Consider the following 26,873-nt stretch of genomic DNA (forward strand, 5'->3'; position numbering starts at 1 on the left):
AAAGCAGGCCAATTTGTACCTAGTTATCTATTAAACTATTGCCTTAGACATGGTCCTATCCCAGCCTGATTACAGTTGTCCTCGGGCTCTGCTCCTTTCCCCTCACAGCTGTCCTCTAAACAGCCAAGGGATTCATCTAGCTAAACTTTCAGCTTTTCAAACTTTTACTCCAAATTACCCAAACAATGGAAAATTGCTTCTAGGAAGAGAAGAGGAGGCAGTGTTGAAAACAGTCTGCTATAAGCATAAGATTTCTTTGAAGGTTCATGTTTTGTCTTAATTTCGTGCAAATTTTACAATGTATTTTTACTTTTTTTTAAATAAGTGCTTCATCTAGGAATAATTTTAGATTTCCAGAAAAGTTGTAAGGAGAGCAGAGATCAATATTCCCTTCATCCAGTTTCCCCTAATGTTAACATTTTGTATAACTGTGGTCATTTGTCAAGACTAAGACATTTGTACATTTTAGTAGAATTGAACTCCCAACTTTATTTCAGTTTTCAACTTTTGCATTCATATGTTTTCCTGTTTCAGGATCCCATTCAGGTAATACACCAAGTTTAGTCCTCATGGCTCCTTAGTCTCTCCTGTTATGGGATATTTTCTCAGTTTTTTTATTTTTATTTTTCATGACCTTGATTACCTATTTTGAAGAATACCAGTTAGGATCTTATAAAATGTCCCTCAATTTTGTTATGTCTGCAGTTTCCTCATGATTAGATTGGAGTTGTGTATTTTAAGGACGCATACTACAAGAGCGAAGGGCTATTTTCCCCACTTCATATCAGGGAGTACATAACATGATTTGCCACTGGCAATGTTAGTCTGGATCACTTGATTAAGGTAGGTTTCCAGGTTTTTTCACTGTAATTATTTTCCCTTTACTCCCCCACTGCAGGAAGATCACTAAGACTTGCTTACACTCAAGAATTAAACTTCACCCCCAGGAGTGGGGAGTGTGCACATATATTATTTGAAATCTTTTATAAGGAAGTTTGGTCTCTTCTCTCTGTTCATTAAGTCATCTGTTGATGTTGGTTTAGATTGCTGTTGTCTTAATGTAAAATAATGCTTTTCACCCCAAAATGTACAGATGTAATTAACTTTCCAGAATCATGTCTATGCTGAGAATTCTTATATTCTCTAGCATGCAGTCTGCAAAGCAGACAAACCCCACACCTTACTAGGTTCCTTCCTTGCTTGCAATGAACCCTTAGCCTCAATAAAACGGGCAAGTGAAAGAACAAATGCATGACACACAGGTGAGCGATGAAGTTCATCAGTGTTTTCCAAGGGTCAGGATGTTTAGCTCTTACACCAGTGTCTGAGCAAATAGCTATTCATATTTCTCCTTCTGAAATGCATTGGGGCACATTAAACATCTTCTACATTAAGACTAAACAGTAGAGGGGAGCTTGATTCAGCCACTGTTTGAAGGTGACTGAGTTATTCCGTTAAAATAATCTTAACAATTCATCAGCTTTCACCTTGTAGCAAAAAAAAAAAAAAAAAAAAAAAAAAGCGAGAGAGGGAGGAATGCCTTCTTAAATCAGTAAGCCCAGAGAGAAAGACAGTAGGCCTTTGAAAGCTGGGTTTCACCTGCTGTAGGTTAGGAACCATTTGCAGGGCTAATTAACTCTTAGGCGTTCTCATTGGTCCACACCCAAAAAGAAGGCAGGGCTTTGAGTATAAAAGAGAGGCCAACGGAAGGGGTATTCCTCACTGCTGTGCTGGTGGGTGTAGGTTGTAGGTTGTTTTGTGAGAATGTGGACTGAAGCTTTATTAGACGTCCTACGTACTAAAAAGTTTTTTGATGGCTGGGAGTGGGGGATAGTAAGAATCGAGCTTCTGGTAGGTCCTAAGGGGAATTTTGTCTAGTCTTACTTCAGAAGTGAAAGAAGAACAAAGACTAGAGGGGAGGGAAACGGAGCAGAGATACTGAGGAACTGGAAAGAAAGGAACCAGTCACGGTGTAGAAAATGCCACAGCTATTTCCTGAGGTCATCTTACTAGGTGTAGGCCTCTTTGAAATAGTAGAGAAACTTTACTGGGGTTCGTGAAGCAAGTTGGGCCTTGTGGGAAGTTTAACACTAAATCTTAAGCTGGGTGTTTCTTATAAAGCTTTCCTGAGTACTTTTCTCTACTAGCAAAAAAAACCCTATTCCTGACAACTTAAACTTCAAAAGAATCATGCTTAGAACTTGCAAGCTCAGTAAACTCTCCTCTATCTAGGAACAATTTTCTAAGCTAGAATCCTGATGTCTGTTAAATGCCTGTTGTGGGCAATGGTGGAGAGTGAAAGCCAGCTGATACCATGTTTCCTAAGATGGAAGCTGGGATCTCCTTAGTGGAGTGCTACAGAAGAAACAAAGCTCTCTGGATTAAGCTTTCCCAAGGAAAGGGAATGTCACTAAGACAGTGGACACTCACTTCAGGTCTTTGTCATCAAGGCTCTTAAACCCTCTCACCACGGAGCTAGTTTTAATCCTAGCTGTTGTCTGACTTGATACTAAGCCTGTGGACTGATGCTCACCTTAAATCTGGCTATAGAGGTAGAGTATTCACTTTAGGTTCTGTAGTCATTACCAGATTCACCTGAAAAAACCTTTCCTGATAGGTGAACAGGGTTTTTCTCTTCGGTGTGGTGAGACAGTGAGGAAAACATCTAGCTGGTGGCTAGTCAAGTCAGTATGAGAGGAGTTTTGAGCATCCCTTGGGTTTATAGGGAGAGAAGTCATGTCAAAAGAAGTGATAGAGGCTTGTCAGGAACATTGTGATGGACGTCGTCAACGTCCTGACCATGGTAACGTCACAGGTTAGGCAGCCCACTACAACTAAAGTGTTGCTTTCATCTATCAACAGGGATACATATCTCACTGCCTGGACACATCTTACTTAAGCTTACAATATTTTGAATTTTAAGGGTAGGAACACAGCGTTTTCCATCACTGGGGAGTCCCTCTATGGGAGGAAGTAGAAGGCTTAACAGCAAAGATTCTTTCTTCGTGTAGACAGTCTAACTGGGAGATTTGTAGTGCTGGACTCAACACACGCTATACAACTTGACAAACGATACCTGAGAGCTTGAAGCTATAGCACTTGTAACCATCAGTTAGCATCCATTTCCAAGGGCAACTGGGGTGTTGGGGCAGGAGAAGATCCTGTAGGATGCAGCTCTGAGGCAGGGATGTTTCTCGGGCCTCCTAATGTTTTCATGAGAAATCCTATAGATCTCGCCTTTTCTGACAGCAATTTTCCACTTCTAGGAATTCCAGAAGCCACTACTCTGTCACAAGAGTTTAGTCACACTTAAGTCTAAGATGTAGACAATGCTGATTTGCCAGCCCCTCACTTCTATAAAATTTATTAAACTACAAAAATAATCAGATCTGTATGCCCAGCCTACCTACAAATATGCCAACAGACTATTGGGCAAAGAACAGTGGAGACAACAGATGTAGTTAATTATCCACTAATGAAGAGCAATCTAACCCAACTAACCAATTATGGGCTCGACTACAGGTGAGTCTATATGACCCTATCCAGGTGTTAGCTTTTCATCACTGACCAAAATACTCAAGAACCACTTAAAGGATAGAAAGCTTGTCTTGGCTCATGGTTCCAAGATCTGGTCCATGATCTTCTGAGCCCATTGTTTCTGCCCAAGGCAGAACATCATGGTGGAAAGGTGTGGTGGAGTGCTGCTCCACCTAAGGCAGCTGGGAATAAGGAGGCAGGGAGAAGTGGGTACTAAGATGAATCATCTCGGGGCATATCCTCCCGTGATCACCATCTCTGGCTATGCCCAACCCACCTGCATTTTCCACTAATTCCTTAAATGACTGTCATAGACATCATAACAAATGATCTCACCCCCAGACATTCCTATACTAATGCAGGAGCTCGTGGAGGCCACTTCGTATCAGAAATGAAATATTCTCTGGCCCTGAAGGTTTATGTCTGTCTCGCAATATAAAATGGCATTTAGTCCATAATAGTTGGAAGTTTGGGCAACAATGAAACTGTAAAGACTGTCCAAAGTCTCTTGAAACTCGAGGCCAAACTCTCGACTGTGAGCCCCTGTAAAAATAAGCAAGTTACAAATGGCCAATGCACACTGGCCCAGATTAAACATATCTGTTCTGCAAGGAAGGAATGGACACATAGGAAAAAAGGATGGGAACAAAACAAGACCATAAACTCAGTTGGGTTCTGTAATTCCACACACGCATTGGATATGTGGCGAAATGTGATCTCCAAAGGGCTCGGGAAGCTCTGCTCCTTCCTTGTACACTGCTAGTTACAGTGTACGTGGGCTCTTAGCCTGGCTCTCCGCAGGCAATAGCTTTTATCTCAGGCCACAGGATTGGCATCTGAATTCTTGGTCTCCACTCCGGCTTTACCTTTAACCAAATCATGCTTCACCATCTGGTGGGCAGCCTGCTCAGATTCTTATATGGCTACCCACTGCCTTGTAAGTCTGGGTGGAAGGCTCTCAACTCCAGCATCCTGGAACTCGGTGCCATGTGGACAAGGTCTGTTGCCAGCTTGCTTCATACCTGGGCTCCCTGGAATTACGGCTGCAATATCTTTTGAGTGCTTTTATGTCTGTGCAAGTTGGGGAAAAACTTCTAGGGCCCTCTACAAGCTGGTGCTCACGTGATCTTAAAGGAATTTCCCTTCTATGTCTGAGCCTCTGCAATGAGTGTGGTCTTCGTAAATTTTTTAGTTTTTTATTGTTGGTTGTTCAAAACATTACATAGTTCTTGACATATCATATTTCACACTTTGATTCAAGTGGGTCTTCATAAATTCTTGATGCCCTCAAGCCATCTTCTCTACCATATCTGCAAGTACTTAACATCTCTAGTATCAGTAATCTAATAACTAATCACACCTTCCTTGGCCCCAGCTTTAAGCACTTTAGTTTTTAAAAACTTCAGCTTGAACTGCTCCAGACCAATCGAGTAAACCTGGCAAAGCAGCCAGAAATATCCATGCCACTATTTGAATTTTGTGGCGTCTTAAATGCTTTCTCCGCTGGATTTAGTCAGCCTTTGAATTCAGCCTATCTTGGGACACTGGCAATTGGTAAAGGGCATATCTGCCAGAATGTAATAGTGACCTGTAGTCCAAATTTCCAACTGAATGCTCATTCCTCTAAAACTTCTTGTACAGTTTTTACTCCTGGCATTCCTATTCTGATCTTTTGAGCTCCCACCAGAACTGTCTATTTAGCCTTGCTTATGGTAAGGCATCTTGAAACATCTGCAACCCAGGTCTAAAGTATCTGAACCACCTAGTCGGGTTAGACATAGCAACAACACCATTTCTTGGAATAAATTCCTGCTCTAGTCAGCTTTGTCACCAAAATTATCCAAGAACAGGATGGAGAGTTTATACTTGACTAGAGTATTAATGGTAGGCTGAATTAACTGCTTTCTGCCCAAGGTGTAGGCAGAACGTAACGAGGCGACTGGAATAAGTGATTGGCAGCAAATTATCAAAGATCTTGTTGACTAGTCTGAACATCATGGCAGAAGGATGTGGTGGAGCACTGCTCCATTCATGGCATCTAGAAAGTAGGGAGGAAGGGGGCCATGGGGAAGATGAACCTTGGGTAGGGCATTTCTACAGTAACTGACCACCTCCATTCATGCCCCATCTGCCTACAGTTAAGTCCCAATCAGTTCCTATATACTAGGCTGGACTGTTACAGCTCACAATTCAATCTTGCCAAACACACCTGCACTGACGTAGCTTTTGAAGGACATATATCCAAACCATAACACCATATAGTTGGGTGTAACTGCATTGCTTCTTGGAGAACCAGCTCTATGGCTTTGGACACAATCCATGTGGCTTCAACTAAACACAACTGGAGGGTGGGGAGAAGGGGTTCAAAATGGCAAGCTTCTCAAGTCACTTTCTAGGCAGGGAAGTCTGCGCTGTTTTGTTCGATCAATGGAGATCTGGCCATGCCTGAGGATGCGTCATTTGTGTGACTAACTTTTGACTTAAGTTTGGTATGAATCTTTTCTTGTCACTAGACTTGGTATAGCCTGAACCCGTTTCTTTTAGACCCAACTTAGTTCAAACCCTGACTATGCCTCAGGTGGCCAGTAAGTCCCCCAGGCCATTTTGGGCTCAACTCGGCCAGAGACCAGTGGCTACTTCGCCAGGAAATGGGTTTGGTGCTAAGTAGTGTGTGGGGATAACAAACCTAAAACTTTATAGTAAACCAATGTTTCCAACTATAAGGATGATGACAGATAGTTCACTTTTGATCATTTAAATTCCCCTTATCATTTAGTGCTGTGTGACATTAGAACCAGCTGAAATTTCAAGGCTATTGACTTTGGAGGGATTTGTTAGGGGTTTGATTACAGCAAGTTACCTTTTTTGTCCATCTTCCTATATGGAAGGAGCTACTATTACATGTTACAACTCAGTGTTTTGAACTTAGTGGATTTCCTGAGATGAAGTTAAGTCATCCTTAAGGTGATCTGCTGGGGGAGATTGCATGCAGAACCCTCCTATCACAAGAATCAGTCATTGTGGGGAACTTGGTGTCTAAATGTTAACTTTTCTTTAAAAAAAAAAAGCTGCTTCTGAGAACTGGTCCCCAATGAGGGAAACACATCAAGCTTGCAGCTGTGATCACAGTATTCACTTCTCCAAATTTTCCCATGGGAAAGCACCATATCTAGGTCTAATAACAAAGCTTAAGTAGGACTGACTACACTCTAGGTTTTGACTTGACATCTTTCCATTCAGGACTGTGAAGTCACTAGACCTTGGGCTTTCATTATTTCTGATCCCTCACTAGATATTTTTTGATTAACAATGGCCCTTCCTGGCATCTGACTATTCATTAATTTGAATGGATATCTGGAGCAAAAATGCTATTTCAATCCCTTTATGAATGAACTGTGGTGGCTAGATGTTATCCAGGATGACCAGGTTATCCTTACCCCCCATTTCCAACCTAGAAAAACATACCAAGCCATGGGCATGAGGCTGACTGGAATGTGATTGGCAGCAAATTATCAAAGATCTTGTTGAGACTAGTCTGGGTATAGTGATGTCTAATACCCTGTGCTGAGCATACTCTGAAGGTAGTCCCTGTCCTCTAGAAGTCTGTCATAGCTTGAAGGCAAATGAAGGCCCAGCTTTAGTTCAAGATGCTTAATCAACACAACTTTCTCAAAGTATGTGGTGGTAATTACTTAGATTTTAGTTCTTATCCATGTTTGGTAATAGGCCAAAACCTACCCATACTACTTAAAGTTGTCTAATCTGGTCACATGATCACACTATAACGAGGTAAGACTCGAATACCCTAGTAAGAAGGGAGAGGAGTCTTTAGTGGACCTCTAGCTGGTGAGAACATGGTCTCACTTCCCTAATGTCTGGTAGAAGCAGGGCCAAACTTCAGGATGGGAAAGAGGAAGTCTGGAAATGATCAGGGAAGCGTCTGAAACTTCTGATACTTCTGAGGCTCTGAAATCCAGAGACTTTCCAGATACCTCTTGTCGGGGTTTTTAGCGCGCCCCCCATCTCCTCCTGACCAGTGGGAGTAACGGGGAAAGCACACCCCGACCAGGACGAGCCAAGAAAGGCAAAGGTCGACTGGCAGCCCGCACCCAGCCCTCCCTAGCTGGAAGACGATCAGATGCGCCAGGGAGACAGTCAAAGCAGGATCTCGTTTACTGGGGAAGTACACACAGCTAATATACTGCACAGGAGCCAATCGGGACAAAGGTCAGGGGTGGAGCAAGTTCACGTGTACAACCATCCCATGGTCTCAGGGAAGGCACGAGCTGTCCACGAGGGCGGAAGAATCCTGGACCTATCCTGGAGGTGGTCTGTTTTTTTTTTTTTTTTTTTTCTCACCACCCACAGCACCCACCGCTCCTGGCTGATCACCAGGTGCCATCCCAGCCACATGTGCGGCCCCAAGACTGGGAAGCGGGCAGCAAGTCATGCCCTACATCTCCCCCTTTTCATTTTATTAGCAGGTGTTTGCCTTACTTGAGAGTTTGCCTGTCTTAAGATCCCCAGAAGGGGACAACCTACCTGTCACTGACAACCACTATAGCTCTTCAGGCAATCCTACCTGCAGAGCCTGCAGGCCCAATGGGAAGCATCAAGGAAGGGAGATGGCTATCGCCTAGGAAGGAAACCTTTGTGCTCCCAGCTTACATATGCACATCCTGGTAGGGGCCGTGGCCAACCTCATAGGGTTCGCAGTATCTTGTAAGAAGGCATATTGCTGCTGGACCACCATCAGTTGAACGGCTCTGGCTCGATCCTTGAGAAACTGGAGGAGCCCAGTAGAAACAGCACTCCTCCTGTAGGAACAGACGTAGTCCTCCTTCTCAGGAGGTAAGCAGGTTTGGAGAACTACTGCAGCCAAGGAGTTGAGTCGATTGCAGGGTGCACTGAGGCCAGCAATCCAGTTCCTATCCCTGTGGCCACGATGAATGCCGCGAGGGAGACAACGAAGAGTGGTTACAACCAGGCAAAGTGTCCAGAATATTTTCTCATTTGTAGGAATGAAAAGACCAAAGAATCATACCTCAAACACTGTAGGAAATGGCTTTCAGCGTGTTGAGCTTTTTTGCCTGAGCAGTTGCCCAACAAGCATGTGAATATGTATCTAGACATAAATACCTCTCCAAAAGGTGTATAGTGGGCCACATCAGTTTGCCAGATGACATTAGGTCTGAGGCCCCTGGGGTTTACCCCGGGAGATCGAAGAGGTGGGACCTGTAAAAACGGCATACATGATTTACATGTCCTTATGATCTTTTAAATTTCTCTTAAGGGAATCAGGGAATCTTTGTAACCCTCTCCAGTTTAAGTAAGGAAGATCATGAAGATTCTGAGTCAAACTTAAAGGGTCTGTTGAGACTGGCTACCAATGGGACTATCATAGCTACTGCTCAGTCATTTGGTTCCCCTGTCTCAAGATTCCAGGTAACTCTTGGTGTCTCCTGAGATGCTGCAGAAAAATGGGCTCAGCCCGTCCTTTCAACAAGGATTGGACTTGAACCATCAGGAGTAACTGGGTTTTTGTCCAACTTAATATACGCTGATACTAGAGTTGGTAACAAGTTGACTACATATAGGCTGTCAGAAAACAAGTTCATCGGTCCTTGGAGATGGGTCAAGGCCAGGGCAACTGCATATAGTTCCTTAAATTGTGCAGATCCTGTAACTGGCTCAAAATAGTGGGTACTTATTCCTTCATTGGCAGGGGAAGAGGCAGAGTACACCACTGCGGCAGATCCCGCTTTTCCCCCATCAGTAAAGACATTCAGCACTTTAGTGAGGGGTCTGGAAAAAAGTACTTGGGGGGGGGGGTCCATTGTAACATCGAGAATGATGTCACCCATCTTGAAGTACCACAATGACAATCCACCTTTCCCATGAAACCCTCCAAGGCATTGGATAACCAACATGGTTTCTTCTGACTCAAAGTCCGACTACTGGTAGGGGACTACTAGCACATCAGGATCCCACCCATAATGTCAGGGAACTATCCCTAGCCTTAACTATCAGTCAGCCAATTGGTCAAGTTGTGAATAGACCCTAGGGGCCCCTCCCACAGATGCATGTATCCATTGAAGAGGATCGCCTAACTGGGTAATGGCGGCTGAAGAAAGCTCTGAGCCAGGGAGGATCCAAAGACGGGGGGCATTGGGGCCTGTAGCAAGCCAATTGTGTAGCATTTAAGGCTGACTGAATCTTTTGGAATACCAATTGCGATGGATGGAGTCATTGTGATGACATCTGTGGGGACTTTATCTCTTAAAGAATCAAAGCAGAAGCAGGTCTTCTGTAGGCAGGTGAAGCCAAGGCCTTAACCTGTTGAGTTCGCCCAACAGTTTCTATAATTCCACCAAGGTATAGGACGACTGGAAAAGTAACTGAGGCTTAAGGGGTCAGAGTCCAACTCAAGTTCGGCCCCTAGAATTTTTAAAAAGGGGTAAGGTCTGGACCTTGTCATTAGACATATGTAATCCTCTTCTGTAAGAGTCTGGAGTACCTTATAGGTGGAGCCTAACACTTTGGCATCTGCCGCCCCAATAATGTCATCCATGTAAACACAATATGTCCAATCGCCTCCGAAGGGGTTGCAGGAGTTGTGAAACGTAATGTTGACAAAAAGCTGGACTGTTAGCCATGCCCTGGGGTAACACCACCCACTCATATCTGTGGCACCTGGAAGTTAACAGAGGGAATAGAGAAGGCAAACTTCTTGCAGTCCTGTGGATCAAGGGGAATAGAAATGCAATCCTTGCCATCAATCACAATGAGAGTCAAGTCCCGAGGGATGGAGGGGATCTAGGGTAGCCCTCGAAAGGGGGTACCAACAGGAATAATCTGCTCATTAACCTTTCTTAGGTCCTGTAACATTCACAATTTCCCTGTGTTTTTGTATGACAAATACAGGGCTATCACAAGGGCTCAGGGAGGGCCTAATATGCCCTAGGGTCAATTGTTCTGATATTATCTCCTTTAGCTTTTGTAGTTTATCTAGGGGAAATGGCCACTATCCACCTCCCCATAGATCTGTCCTTCATCCCTGCAGAGTCTAGTTTGTGGTCTGTGGTCATCCCCTCCCAGACCAGCATCTTGACAAATTGGTCCCGAAGGGGCTCTGGGGGGAATTGCCTTTGAAGGCTCTTTGCCAACCTCTTGATGAAGGTGGCAAGATTCTCGGTAGCCCTCTGATTAATTCCTGCTACCGGGGCTCTGAGGGGCCTTCCTCCAACTTTTTCCATGCCACCAGCTCCTAAGCCTGTACCAGCTTCTGGTAGAGGGCAGGGATAGCAGCCTGCTGATCACTGGACTGACAGCATCCCATAAGTTACAGGAACCGGGGGATTAACAGCCTGATTCCTTTCAGCCTGAGCATGGCACTTGCTATTAAAGCACACCATTTCAGGAAGCATGACCTTGTTTTTTTCCAGTCTTGGGTGGTACAGTGTTGGTGGGCCAGACCCTGGAGGATGGTTTCCACCCAGGGCGAATTGGGTCCATCCTCGGAGACGGCCTTTTTGAGTTCTCTCAAATCTTGGGCCTCCCAGGGATACCATAAGGCTGGCCTATTGCCCCCAGGGTTAGCATTTACCGGGAAAGCCATACAAGATAGTGGCTTAACTGGCTTTTCCAGGTTTGCACGAGAGGGCGAGAACTTCCGAGGGGGGAGGGGTGATAATATGGCGGAGGCGGCTTCTTATCCTGACTCTCCACCATGTGTTTTGGGATAGGGGCACTTGGTGTGGAACCCAGAGAACCAGGCTAGGGATCAAAAGGGCCTAGGAGGCCATTGTCAAAGTGAGGTCTTAAATCTTTCTCCTCCTGGGCAGCGAGAGGACTGACTTGCTATGACCCAAAAGGCTCCTTAACAATGGTTTCCCAATCCGGATCATCTTACTTAGTGTAAGATTGCCCCATCTTTCCAGGGATACCCTTACCTCGGAATTCGCTTGGCTTGGCTCGCTGATATTTTCACTCTTGGTAAACCGACTTCTTTGTGTCCCTGTTCCACGTCCCTGTTCCAGCGCCAGATGTCGGGGTTTTTAGGCCCCCATCTCCTGACCAGTGGGAGAAACGGGAAAAGCATGCGCCGACCAGGACGAGCCAAGAAAAGTAAGTCGACTGGCCGCCTGCACCCAGCCCTCCCTTGCTGGAGGACAATCACAGGCACCAGGGAGACCAGTCAAAGCAGGATCTCGTTTATTGAGGAAGTACACACCAACACTGCACAGGAGCCAATCAGGATAAAGGTGAAAGGGGTGAAACGAGTTCACATGTACTCCCATCCCGTGGTCTGTAAGGAAAGGCACCAGCTGGCCACCAGGGCGGAAGAGTCTAGGACCTATCCTGGAGGTGTTTTTTTCCGTCACCACCCACAGCACTGCCTCCTGGCTGACCGCCAGATGCCATCCCAGCCACATGTGCTGCCCCAAGACCGGGAAGTGGGCAAGTCATGCCCTACAACCTCTAAATTGGGCACGTCCAACGAACTACCAAAATGAGCAGATGTACCACTTCCAGGTCTGGGGTTTGGGAACTCCTTTGTAGGAAGTGGGATATAGTAAAAACTGAGCTATCTTGTGATCTTAATCCCATGAAACCGAGTTCTCATCCCAAAGAGCCCTCAATTTCTGCCAGAAATAGTGCTCTTGACGCGCTTCCAGGTCAGAGGTTTCTCTGAATATGCCCTCTGGAGTCAACAGGACCCTCTAGTGCTATAACACGTGAGCTACAAGCAACATGTCTCAATGTCTCTGGTGGCTACATTCAAAAGTAGAATTTCGTCTTTAGCTCAACAGATCAAATAACTGATCATGGATCATAGCACCAAAAAAGCCCGATTCCTAAGTCTCTAAAACCTAGCACACTTCTTAAACTTAGCTTTAGGTGGACACAATATCTTTACTTCACACTTAAGTGGTTCGGAGGATTTAACCCAGTTGTCTCATGGCGTGCTAGGCGAGCACTCTACCATTGAGCCCCAACCCCCTAGCACACTTTTTAAAGTTAAAACACACCTAAACTTGGACTAGCCCACCACAAATCTCAATGGCTAGTGGTTGCACTAGATAAAAATTCAGCCCCAAACGTTTGGGGCTGAATTTTTATCTGCCTTCTGGAGATGCTGGTCTAAAGTAACATGTAGAGTTGTAGCTTCAGTATTACCAGTTGACTGCAAATATAGAAACTATCAAATCGCATGTTACTACAAGATTCTAGTTTATCAGCACTAGACATAAAGGCAATCACTATCTACATCAGCAATGTGACTGTCTTCCCCACACTTAGCATAGAAGATTCTAGGACAAGGTTTGTCTGCAATAACCAAGTAAGATGACTGCTATCTGTTCCTTAATAGCACATGTCTTGACGGTTGGAATAATTCCTGGTTATCCCGAGTATAGGAAGTCAGGAGAAATTCATCTTTTGAATATTTGTCAACCTGGGCTACTGGACTTTTAAAAGTATCTACCAGGTAAAGTGGTTACACACCTGTAACATCGGCTGTTTGAGAGGCTGAAGGAGGATCTCGAGGTTGAGGCCAGCCTGGGTGACTTGTATCCTATCTCATAGGGCTGGGATGTAGCTCACTGAAAGTATTTGCCTAACATGCATGAGGCCCTCAGATCAATCACCAGTACTGATTCAACAAAGTACTTGAAAGCATCTTCATGTCTTGCCAGAGCCTTACCACTCTTTATCTCAAACATCTGTCAACTTCATGTTAAGAAGCATGCCTTTTATTGTTGCACTTGGGTTTAAGTGTGCTGTCCAGTCCTGTTAGTCTACACACTCCCATTAGCTTGTAATGCTTAGTGGGACTTGATATTGGTATGCGTGTGTAAGGAACAACGGAAACATCTCAAACGTCTCTATAAAGTAGGGAGACTAGTCTCTTCACAACTGCTTACTCAGTACTTCAAGGCGAAAACCCAAACTGAATAGGAGTTAAATAGATGATCTATGTCCCTCCCCCCGCCACATCTTGTCAAGGGAAGTTCTGGTTTTGGGAGCCAGCCCATGCAGATGCAGGTATAGAGAACGTGTCAGCTTTCCTGAACTGCAAAGCTGTGAAGCTGAACAACATGAAAGGCCAAGCACCAGGCTCCTTCTGGGCTGAGGTGACAGAGAAGCAAGGCGACTGCTCGTTTGGGAGCTTGGCTTTCATTTGAAGATACCAACTGGCCCATCCAGGAGATGGGATATCCTTAGACCAGAAGTGTTTTCTGCTGAGGTATCTTCCTCAGGAACTCTCAGCAGTAGACGATATTGGAACAGAACCTAGACCAACTTTTTCATAAACCTGTTTAAAGCCCAAATATAACTGGGGTTGGGGGCACCCTTAAGTGAAGGCCTTACTATCACTGGCAGTAGTAGACTTGGACCAACCACCTGGATATTAACACCATTGTAATCTTAGTGGAGGGTGGGGGGCTAAATATCAGTTGTTGCGTTTTATAGGCAGAACTGGTCGATATTGCTTTACTTGGGGCTTGAAGGAGTAAAACATTACCAATGATTGTTCAACCCAAGTGCTTTTTGGCCCTCCTACACCAGTAACGCACCTAAGTCTGTAAATACCAACTCTTTAACAGTCTCTTCAAAAAGACGAGGTCCAAGATCGGCTAACCATGTGATCTAATAACGGACTATCCCCCATCTCTTTGAAGGGGGCTAAATTTACAAACTTGGCCACAGAATACCAGATGTAGGAGGACTTTGCCTGTCAAGTATCACAAAACACTGGCATATGCAAATCAGTATGCAGCTCTTTGAAGCAACTTATATACATATACCCTACCTAATAACTTTGATTTACACAACCCTGGAAAACTTAAAACTGGTCCTAATTTCCAGCCTTGGAAGGTAAATAAACTTTTGACTAAAAGATGAAGCGTATAAGAACATGTAAATCCCATCTGTTAAAATGGCCCTGCCATTAGTTGTATCTTTCAGTTTTGTATTTCTTGTCAAACTTTGAAGAATGAACATGATCAACATACCTTCCAGAAAAATTGGGAATTTTAACAGATTCACAATCCACTTCAGTTTTGCTAAACTGGCACCCACTGGAGTAGACTATTTTTCTGTCATGTGCTTAAAGAGGTGGCATAAAGCAAAAAATACTCGGGTCACCTGGTAAATTACCATTCCTCCTCCCCAAAATGGCTAAGTTTAAATCGATTCACTGGAGCTCAACCAGGTCAAAGCCTTGGCATGTTAGAGGCTGTTTTGGTGACAATTAAGTGTAGTAAAACCATCTGCTCTGGGGTTTGCTTCCTGGTCTACAAAGCTTACAAAGAACAAGCATCCCTTGGCTTTAGTTTTCTAGGCAGTTCTGAAAGCAAATAAACCCATAACACACTACAATGAAAAAAAAAAAAAAACTAACACGTTCTTAAGTAAAATGTCCATGTGTGTAGCTAATGTCACAAGTCTGTCAAACATAAGCTGGTTAGCAATAGAGGAAAGACTTGAGGCAATAAGACGCTACAGAATACTACTGTGCTCCTTAAGACAATCCCAAAGACTTCCAAGAAAGTGTTTTAATGGTTGAAGTTCTGTTTTCCAGCTGTCAGGACACTCCTTTCTATCTAGCTTGAGGTATCTAATGACTGAGGTCTCTAATGACTGGTAAAGCAAGACACTCCTTGCTACTGAACCAAAATTTACATCCTTTTCTTTGCCTTCGTAGTATCTCTGTAGCTCAATACGTTAAGGTTCCATTGCCTGAACCAAGGCCAATGATGTAGGACTTCTGCCAACTGCCATCAGCACAGGTGTATTCCACAGGATACCAAAAGACGGCATACATCTTTAAAGGGGGATGATCAACTGGGATGTCAATGTGGTGTCACACAAAAGGCAAGCACTTTGTCCAGGATTACTTCCAGTCATGTGTATCTACAAAGGAGCAGAAATAGTAGCTCTTGGGGGATAGGTAGAGCAGGGAGGTTGTTGTACTTATGGACTATATCTTAAGTGTGTGAAGTACTGCTGGTTGACACCAAAAGCCCAAAGCTTCTGGGGGTGGGCGGGTATCTCTCACTGCCACCAGGCTGAAGAACCAACTCCTGAGCCTCCCTACTCCTGCCACTGACTTCATTCTTGATGTTCTCGGTGACTAGCATCAAACTCGCTTCTCCTGTGCCTTCACATGTTGGCTGGCTTGATCCTGTCCCTGCCAGCTCCCAGGACTCTGGTCATCTCCTGCAGCTGGAATGGCCTTGGTATCTGTCCCAGGCACTGTTACCAGCTCTCCTGTGGTCCTGTTCTGACGTTTCTCACTGCTGCTGCTATTTTGGTTCCTGCCTCACTTAGAATGGTGAGGACTTCAGCTTCTTGGGAGACTTGGTTCTTCTCGCTGGGGGCCCACCAACTCTTCAGGCTGCTTCTGCAGCGGCCAGGGCCTCTGCCTTGCTGGTCAGGCACAGGATACCAGTGAAGTCTGGCTGTGATGGGCTGGAAGCCTGGCTCCCAGGTCGAGGGGCTCCTGCCTTGCCACCCTGCCACCAGCTCACATCCCCTTATCCTCATCAGTTCCCCTGCTCACTCACTGCCTCCACCCTCTGGAGGTCTCTTGAGCTCCTAGCTGAAGGAATCCACAAACTCCATCCTTGGACTTGAACTTCTGCTTTCACAGAAGTCCTTAAGGGAGAAGCCCAACACCTGAAGACTCCCTAGTGGACGGAGACATAGTTGCCCTGGCTTGGGAGGTGGGAATTCCAAGTTCCAAAAGCCAATTTACTGGGGTGGGGAAGCACAGCTGCTCCAGTCTCTGTTGGTAATCGTAAACCACCAAACCACCGGACACCACGAATGCAAGGCAGTAACAATCTTAACTAACTAAAGGAATGTGGCATTGGTAATGCTACTTACAGGTGGGTATGGGTGGCATCCAGCTCTATTCCCTGTGACTCTGGAGGCTGAGGCAGAAGGATGAAAAACTGATCAGCTTGGGCATCTGTTGACTTTGACCAAAATATCTGACAAAAACTTAAACGAGTTAATCTCAACTTGAGATTCAGTCCATTGCTTTGGGCCTGAGATGAGACCAAGGAAAAAGCTGTTTGGCTTGTGGACAGGGTCAGGAAATGAAGGGGCACAGTACATGCCTCCAGTGACCCACTACTTCTTTGCATTGCCTCACCTCCCTGCAGTTACCACCCAGTCTGTTCAAACTAGGATGGGCTAAATAGTTACGGTACTCGTCTTCACCCCTGAAGCCCTGCACTAACATAGGGCCTTCAGGATCTCTCATATCTAAATCCCTCAGCATCTTAAACCCTGTCATCCCAAAAAAGACTAGATGTAGCTCAGTGGTATGGTCAAAACCTAGCACTGGCACCCCACACACAAAATGTTACTCGTTTGGAAATGAGGGGAAAATGCAGTCCCATATTAATCCATGGGAAAATCACTAGTATTCCTTTCCTGAGTTTTATGTTACGCTGTCTCCATTTTTAAATTCTCAAATCCTTCCGTAAAACTTCAGATGCCTACCTTTTGGGAATCTCCATAATCTTTCACTTGGGAGTCCAGGTGACTGCTGTTTGCAGGCAGCAAAGATAATGTAGCCCCGCGCCCCCATCATAAACTGGTCACAGCCCAGGGACTCCACAATGCTATTCTCTCTGCTCGCAAGAGTATCAGGACTGAATGCCTGTAATCCCAGCAATGCTGGAAGACTAAGGCAGGATGATAGCAAGTTTGAGGCTGCTCCCACCAGCTTAGCTGGAATTGTCTTAAAGGGCTGGGGATGTATCTCAGTGGCAGTACCCCCCCAGGTAGTCTCCAGTACTTCCAAAAGTGTTGCAACAACCCAATAGGCAGCAGGCCTGAGCTTTTGGTACAAGGGTCTCAGAATAAACCCCCACCATATGTACTTCTGTGTAACTGCCTGTTCAAATGGAGCCAGTCTTGATGTAAATGCCTAACCCTAGCAGTGAACAAAGGACAAGGAGAAACTGGTATCTGACTTCAGCACTTAATAGGTGAAAAATGTATCGACTCCAAGCTGTCAAAGAGTCTATTACATCAAACAGTCCAGTTGATACTTTGCTTCATCCAAGGATCTATGATTTGGGTAATGGGTAATGACATGTTTTAGGATAGGCATTTTCTGCAATGGTGTTAAAAATTGCAACCATGACTCAAAGGGCTGTGTTTTACTAAGACATTCCATGTACTCAGTTTTGTAGAGTTCACAAGCAAAAACGGGTACTAGATTGGTTGCCTACACTCATCTAACTTGGCATGTACCTGTAAAAACTGAGGATAATAACCAACTTCAAGAGGAATCTAAAGCTTTTCTCAAGTGCTGTTACTTGCTATCCTCTACCCACTTCCTGCTATTTGTAGGAATTGGGTATTCTAGAATGTCTCACTCCTGTGACTTACAGGAGTGAAACTTGAGTTAGCTCCCAGGTGAACTTCAATGGGGGTGCCTATGGCATTGCTACAGTAGCCCAAATCTATACAAAGTTAAAAACTTTGAACAGCATGTAAAGACCCTTCAAGATTGAAGGAGGTACTTTTCTCCTATTGTAATTCATAATGAATTCTCCATTGCATAAAGCTTGTTTAAAAACTTTTTTACTTTTTTTTTTTGGCAACTCTATCCCATCACTTCCAGCTATACTTGCCTTTGTGGTCAATTCACTGCAGATATTGTAATAATCTAACTCTATGGTACAGGTCCTCTTCTGTTACGGCTTGCTCTTGAATTCTGTCTTCATTCTTGCCTTCATTCCAATTTTTTCTAATTGAAGGAAAACCTGTTTTGCTTTTTATACTCTAAAAATGGAGTTGAAAGCAAAGCCAATTGGGTGGGAAAGACAGAAGGGAAGGCTGGTTGCTAGTTGACATCCTGTTGAGTGACTTCATACAACGTTCCCTATGTGTATTCCATCTTGGGTTAGCATTTTTTTCCCCTAAATCCATTCTTTAAACACCAGTGGATACTGGTTGACTTCTAGTGTTTCTAGGCACTTCTTAGCTTATATACACGTCACTACTCATGTAGGTCCATGGTGAAGGTTACATGGAAAGCAAATTAGGGTCATGGCTAATCTACATTCACATTCTTTACAGCATTATCAATGTGTAACTGCTGAGCCTTCACATCAATGTTCTGAGAACTTAACATAAAGTAGTTAAGGAGTAATTCACTTTCTAATTTCACAAGGAAAAATTAACCCGGAATTCACTTTCCTAACTCCTCAACCTAGAAAACATTCATTTTAGGTGGTTTCAAAGTAACTTTGTCTATCAAACTGTTACCACAATTTGGCCTTTTTCATTGTCAAGGGTGAGATCACTTAAACTTCTGAAATGGAATTAGTCAGATGTCACTCCCATCTTAGCAGGAAGTTAGGACTGCTACAGGAAGTGATTATTCCCTTAAGATACCTATGTGCTTGCCTGGCTGTGTACACACCCAAACATCAGCTGGGTAGCATGTAGCTTCTATGAACGGAAGCTTTTGGTGTGGCAGAATGACAAACTAAATGTCACGAGCTTAGTCATGTTTGCATCAGATCAAGTGACCAAATAAAGACACAATGGGTGGAGTAGAACTGTCATACTTGGAGCATGTTTTTCTGTCCCCAGCATCTTTATCTTTGGCCTGTGGCTTAAGTACACCTAATGGATCTCTCAAAGCTGGCCTACTAAAACCGGTTTAAAAAAACTATTGCTTGGAACATGAAGGCATTTGCCGTAACTTTCCCCTAACAGTAAAATTCTAGATGCACTTACCACTTCTAGAGAGGCATTCTGTTATGTCACCTGATCAACTGGAAATGTTCGTAACCATCTTCTAGAATGCTTTTTCAAGCAAGTCGCTGTTTCTGACCCACTCAACTACTTGGTCCTAGGTGCTTTTGGAGAGGATGGTTTGTGCATGGAAGCTAGCCTGTCAAAGATTTGCCTTAAAAAGGTGCTGAATGTTTTGAACCCGTTTTATTTCCAAAGCTAAATAATCAAAGAAGTGATGCAATCATTGTGGAAACACCCCTCTATCCTGGGCACACCTTGTCAACTGTTTCCACTCTAATTCATCATAAGTAGATGGCTAACAGCTTGTACTGTCCTCCCAAATAACTCGATTGTTTCACTGAACTCGTCTTCCTCTCCTGCTTATTCAGCTCTTCACATTTTAGCCATTAAGACTGCTCATCTGCATGCAGACATCAACTCTGTTGACCACTTTGTCTTGATGCACCAGCAGTTAATCTTTCCCTGTTAACTTATCTTTCCAAGTAACAAGCTTGCGGCTTCTTTTTCCTCTTTGATGCAGGCGAGCTGAACTTCGTCAAAGAATCTTTATTCTACCACTGGAAATTGCAAATGGAGGTTCCTCAGGCTAGACATGGAACCACATAACCCAGCCCTACGAACACTTGGAATTAATCCTAAAGATTGTCATACTACAATGATACACATAAACATGTTTAACAGTGCAGTTCACGGTAGCCAAACAATGTAACCAGCCTAGGTGTAAACCGACAGATGAATACAATGTCATATACATGCACAGTGGCATTCTCAGCCATACAATGAAACTGTCATTTTGTAGGAAAATGGATGAAACCAGAGACCATTATGTTAAGCAAAATAAGTCAAACTCCATTATGTTAAGCAAAATAAGTCAAACTCGGAGGGTCAAGGACTACGTTCTCCCATGTGTGGAAGCTAGAGTGATTAAAAAGCATATGGGGAGGCGGATCTCATGAAAACCCAAAGGAGATCGGAGGAAAGGGACTAAGGACTGGGAGGTTGAGGGAAGTTGTGGAGAGTATTGGACAGATCAGCCTGTGTGCGTGTATGAACATGTAACAAATTCTCACAACTAATGCACAAATAAAAATGGGGGGAAAACTGGATTTCAACCTGTCCTAAAAAGGTAGAGTGACCAAATCAAACTATGGTAAGTGTAGGACTCTAATCACCAGCTTCCAATGTATTCTCCCAGCTGCCAAACTTCTGAAGGAAGGAAGGAGAGAATGAGACTACGGGGGTAGTCTTAAGACTCACTTTCCTAGTCAGCAAATGAACTGTCTGGGATTGAATCTAGGGGCACTTTACCATTGCACTATGTCCATGTCCTCTTCAAAAATTTTCTTCAACACAAGGTCTCACTAAGTTGTAGAAGTTGGTCTCAAACTTGCAATCCTTCTGCCTTGACCGCCTGAGTTGCTGAGGCTATAGGCATGCACCACCACACCTGCATTCACCATTTTCTTGTAACAAAATCTCTTGCAGATTATAAACAGTAAACTACCTTAACCTGCTGTAGAAGGGAAGTTATTCTGGTCTTGTATATCTTCGCCAACTAAGTAGCTGCTGTATTCCAACATGGGTTTCAATCACTTGGACCCCCTGTCCCTTTCTGAATTTGTCCTTCTGCTTCTGATAGTTAAAACTGTCCATAGCCACAGGGACTCCAGAATAGTCCTTGACGCAATGGGACTCAATGTGAGGAAACTCATAACTGGTTTGAGGGGCTGAAGTTGTAGCTCAGTAGTAGAGTGCTTGGCCTAGCATGTGAGGCACTTGGTTTCATCTTCAGTACCACATAAAGGTATTGTGTCCATCTAAACAAAACTAAACTAGTTTGGAAGATGTTAGGACTTTTAGAGACCTAATAAGTAAACTCATCCTGAAAAGCAGGGTTTAGGTGATGATACCATATTTCTAGTCAGCTCAGCAGTCAGGGCTCATCTGTGCTTTCTTATAACCTACATGGTGCCAGTGCCTCACACATGCTAGGCAAGTGCTCTACCACTGAGTTACAACACCAGCCCTCACCTGTGCTCTTAGACTATGAAACTGAGAAACTGACTACTTGGACTAGAAATGGTTCCACCTTTAAATTACTGTTGGAACATCCATTTAATAACTTGGCCCAATTTTCAGGTGAATTAGCATAAGCTTAACAGTTCAGTTTTTTGTGTGGTTACCAAGTGCCCCCTGTTGGTAGAAGTGCTTAAAGCTCTAACTGGTGGCTATGTCCTGCAAATGTTTCAAAACTGCAAGATGCTGTCTTACCCTGAACAAAGGCCAAAACTTCACAAACTTAAGACTGAGGTTAGACTGCGTTAGGTCATCTCCCTGTGGCCCTTGCTTTTTGCCTCCCCACCCCATTGTTTGGGCTCTTCTAATCCTCTCATAGGTCAGACGTATCCGTCTTTTTTTTTTTTCTTTGCTGAAGACATTGAGAAAATGCAGAACTGGAAACTTCTGGCTGATCGGTGTCAGGAAAATTTTTTGCCTAAATATCTTCCTACTCTTGGAAGAGTTAAAACCCAGGCCTAATGCCAGGAAGAAGTAAAATCAGACAGTTAAGACTCATTTAATGATTAGTGCATCTGACTACCTGGTGAAGGGCCAATTTGGTTCTGACTGGTTATAAACCAGTACATGAGACTTCTGTTTTTACAAACGTTATTTGAAACCACATTTAAGTCCAAAGGAAACTGGTGTTAACTGAACTCATAGATACCTGGAACTACATCATTAAATGAGTTTTCTAAAGTGAGGTAAACTTGTTACAAAATGAATATTCGCATGGTGCTTAAACCATTTAGTCTCTAATGTGACAAATGAGCTTAACTGAAACTAGACTGCCACGTTATCCCTTGTAAGTAGCATTGCTAAATCTTGTTTTAATAACCGTGTCAAACTTAACAGGCAGGTTGGTCGGAGTGCAAGCCTTTAAAGCCATCAGACTTGGGACACGTCTAATCTATGCAAAATACCTCACTCTATTTAAGTCTTCAATTCTTCATTATCTATCTTGTAAACCTACAATTGGGATGGATAGATTCCAGATCTAACTTCTATACAGGATTCTTCTGATGGAAAGCAAGACTTGATGTTACAATTACATATACACACACAAGACTAACTTTATAAAAGAGGGATGAGAACAAGGGGAAGGGAGGTAGTAAGGGGAAACTGGGGACTGAACTAGAAGAAACCATACTCCATGTCTTATCAACACGAATCCTAACTTACAGCTAGTCATCTTAGACCTGTAATTAAAACTTTCAGTGACTATAACGTAACAAGATGCAGTTGTAGACAAAAAGTTAACATCTTGTTGGTGCTGAGGATTGAACCCAGTGCCTGATGTGTGCTAGGCAAGCACTCTACCACTGAGCTCTAGCCCCTGTCCTGTAACTACATCTTAATGTTGATTGTCCAGCAGCTTTTGGAGTCTGGATTCTAGGGAGAATGTGCTTGGCCCCGTTGGTATGATCATCCACTTAATCGAGCATCTAAAATAACCTCATTTCTTTCAAAGTTGAGATTATCAATAGTACTGGAGACCTCAGGATTTTTTACACCTGAGGGGACTAAGATTTGAGATGGACTCTAAAATTGGAGAACTGAGGTTGCTAATAGTTCACTAGGTATTCAAGTGACAGAATCCTAGAAATATAACCACACCTAGTGTCATGCCCTCAAATTTCAAGTGACCCTGTCAAGGGTTAGTGACAGGTTCTGCCTGCTGCCTCTTCCACAGAACTCCAACCTGATTCCTTTTGACAGTTGATTTGATTCCTGATCAATGTTCTGATATACAAACATGTTATCAAGTCATGGATACACTTTACTACAACCTGGCCACTGCTTTATAAATTTTATGTAAGGATTCTGGAAATGCCGTCTTTTTTGAGCTTTTCTAGGAAATTCATTAGGAAAGCTACACAATCTAGTGACTACAATATAAGTTAGAAGATGGAAGACCTGAAACCTCAGGCTTGGCAGCACAGCCTATCGACAAACATATTGTCCTTACAAAACCTTCATTTTCTCACTAGAAATAACAGAATTTTGGGACTAAACAAAACATGGAGGATATCTTGCAAAGAAGAACTAGAAAGTAGTTATCACACCAGAAATTATTTCTTGGCCCGACACAAGACCTTTAACTTGTCAATATGGTTGTCTAAGATGAATAGGAAACTGTTTCAAGTCTCTGAAATTTAGAGTCTGCAATACAGGGGGATACTTGTAGCATGCTGCTAGTAAAGTGGGAATACTGAGTCCCAAGCATCAAGATATTCAAGAACAATGCTCAGTCATGGCCCACATGGAAAACACTTGTCACAACACGCAAACAAAAGGGGATTTGGGAATGATGAAACGGCTCATGGCTGGAGGCACAGTACCCTTCAGGGATGAGATCTGTCGCAAGCTAACACAATGTTGTTCTGTGGCTCACGGGTAGGAAGCTCTGCTTAACAGTATTGTTTATGGAATCTCCTTGAATATGGAGAACATTTGCTGCTTAAATCGCCTGGTAAAGGACCAATCTGGTTTTGATCATAAACTTGTAAAAACTACCAAGTTGTCTCACTTTCCAAGAACCTTGTTATAGGTGGACAACATGCCTTATGTGTGGTGCTGAGGATTGAACCCAGTGCCTCACATGCTAGGCAAGCGCTCTACCACTGAGCTCCAGATGAACTGTCACACTTCTTATACTGAGAAAACTTTGGAGGTCAAAGTAAAATTACGGGGTTTATCTAAATCCTGATCCCCGGGGCTCATTGGACTGAACTTGGAGTTTCTTTAGGTGGGATTTGAAAAGGGGTAAGGTAAACAGAACATAAGAACTGTCTTGACTAGTAATGTACACCATTGGTGTACTGAATCACTTCTTTAATTATATCTTGCTCAAAGGTCTTTGATCAAACTGGGTATGAATTGTAACTGGGAGCCTTCCTCAGTGTACTTCTGAGGCCTTTCTGATGCCTGCCTCAACAAGACCAGTTATGCTGGATGTCTTCCATATTGAGTTTTTCCTAAACTATCACTTGGATGAAGGTCTTTACTTTGAAGCTAAATTCTGTGAGATTAGTCAAGACTAAGTTGGCCCAAACTCCCAGGGTCCTATCCTTGTCTACTTCCATCCACGAGCATAAGGTATGGAATTCCAACTGCCCTCAAGGGGTCTGTCCTACTCTAGCTGGTACTCCTGAAAGAAGGTGAGGACTGTCTAAACAAGTTTCACCTTGTGTGGTGCTCCTAACCTACTGGAGAGGGAACAATAAAATAAGAGATGGCTGGGAAAGATTAAGGCCAAGGCCACCAGTTTCAGTGGTGCTGGAATACTTAGTGTTCTCCCTGCCATTCCTGCCTACTTACTGTCTACTGGGAGACCTACTGCTTGCAGTGTTGGCAGATGATCTTGTCACATCTGATACAGGATGACTTGTCTGTATGAAGGCCTCAGCGGTCTTTTCTACTAGGCTTACACTAAAGAGAACTACAGTGGGTTACGTAGTGTGACTGGTAGGGTTTCTAGCACTGGAATACTGTGGTAACTGTTTACATGAAAGGAACTAAATTTTCAAGCCACCTTTGGCTTGCCTGGATGGGCAACATTCAAGGAAAAACATCACAAGGACAAACGGAAGTTTGACTTCCGTTCAGCTATCATGTTCTTGGTGTATGATACCTTCAGAGTTGTCTACAGCTTTTGACACGTTTAAAGCAGATAAAACTTGTTAGGGAATTAAGGAAAAAATCTAGATTTCTCAAGACTAGAAAGAAGGGCTTTGTCAGACAACATGTCAATTTTACTTACACCCACCGTGTACATCAAGTACAACAAAAGGGTCCCTTGGAATGGGATTTAGAGTTGGAAAGCATTGTATCCTAAACAAAACTTGTGTCATAGGGTGGTCTCATCGTTTCCGAAGTAGAACTTTTTTGAAATACTAAGATCTTTGTTTTTCCTCCCCATCTCCTCAACATATACAATAGGAAAGGAGTTAAGCTTAATAAAACTGGAAAGAATTCATGGGGCATCTGTGGCTCAACTTCTGAGTGATCTGCCCTTGAGTTTGTGTAAGCGTCACTAAGCAGGATTTCTCCACTTCATGGAGGGAAGAGTCACTTGGGTCTAGTTCAGGGGAAATGATTCTTCCAAGCTTGGTTCTATGCCCTAGTGCAGCAAACCCAGTATAATCTTGCTTCAGGTCTAGATCTGAACTGGTTCTGAATCGGGGCTGGGGGGAGTAGTAAAGTGAATGGTTCTCCAAACACAGCTTGGGCTCTGACTTACTATGGTCTCGCTGTATCTTCTATGGCACGCCAGCTACACATTGCCACTGCTCGCCTATCCAAGGCTCTATGCTGGTGTGCAGGAGAGTTGGAGACCAGGTCAAGGCTTTTCAAGGTTCCAGATGTCCCCAGATAATGTGACACTAACATTATTTATAACTAAAGGGCAGGGGGACCAGTATTCCAGGCAAATATATGTGTGACTGGAGAGACCTGGAAATAAGCTAGGTCCTACTGCATATGGAATTGAGTTCATTGCCCACAAACTAGACTACCAGGATCTGTTAAACTATGAATATGCATCTCTTCCCAGATAGGTTGGCTTGGCACATGATGGTTGGTTTCCCAAAATAGGGTCTTACAAATGAAGAAGGAAACTAATTCTGATCTTTAGGATCTCTTGCTCGAATCGGAAGATCCTGGGGCATCAGACACCTTTACTTGTTACATTCTCTAATTAGAGAGCTCTTTCTCATGCTGTTTAATCCTAAACACATCTTCCAGAAGTAAGCTCATCACATTAGTCTAAACCGGGGGCTCTTCAAAAGGAGATGACCCTATCTGAGGTATGCAAGACTTTGGTCCCTTCAAAGGGAATGTTGGACTAACGGGTTGCTGCCTATGAAGTATTTCACTTCTGCCCTCAGTTTAACCCAAGTCTAGGGAGGAGAGATTAAAATGGCAAGACACTACTGGGAGACACATCCTGCTATACTGAAGTGGTAGAGACTTATCAGAACAGGCTTACAATATCTTTGAAAACTCGCTTCAGAAAGTTGTATGTGAACTTGTGGATTCCGTTCTGCATTTCCTGGCCTATGGTGAGGTGAGGACAATGCACTCAAAGGTAGGCAGTCCTAGCATGACTGGAGGAACTTCTGTATCAGTTTTCAGGGCTAATACCTGTGAAAGGAGATAGGAAGAGGAGAAAAGCCTCAGACTGCAGTATGGCTTTATAGGCTTAGCTGGATAAAGGGGGAGTTATTCCTCATCTCTGGATCCTTTCAGATGGCTATTGAGTATAATGGAAAACATCCCACTTAATATCGACCCTTGACGTGTCCATCCACATTCTTCTACCTGGATCTCCTTGTTTCAACTTTCAGGCTGCTGACTCGGACAATGAGGCTATTGAACACTGCCTATATACATTCTCGCTTCGGGCCCTTTGTCATTCATAAAATGACAAGGTTTAGTACTCAGAACCTGACCCATGGGAAATCAAAGCTAATACTCATCCT

The sequence above is a fragment of the Marmota monax genome, unplaced genomic scaffold (genome assembly GCF_021218885.2).
Source record: "Marmota monax isolate L192 unplaced genomic scaffold, Marmota_monax_Labrador192_F-V1.1 WCK01_AAM20220418_F8-fsc00112, whole genome shotgun sequence".
NCBI classification, from domain to species: domain Eukaryota; kingdom Metazoa; phylum Chordata; class Mammalia; order Rodentia; family Sciuridae; genus Marmota; species Marmota monax.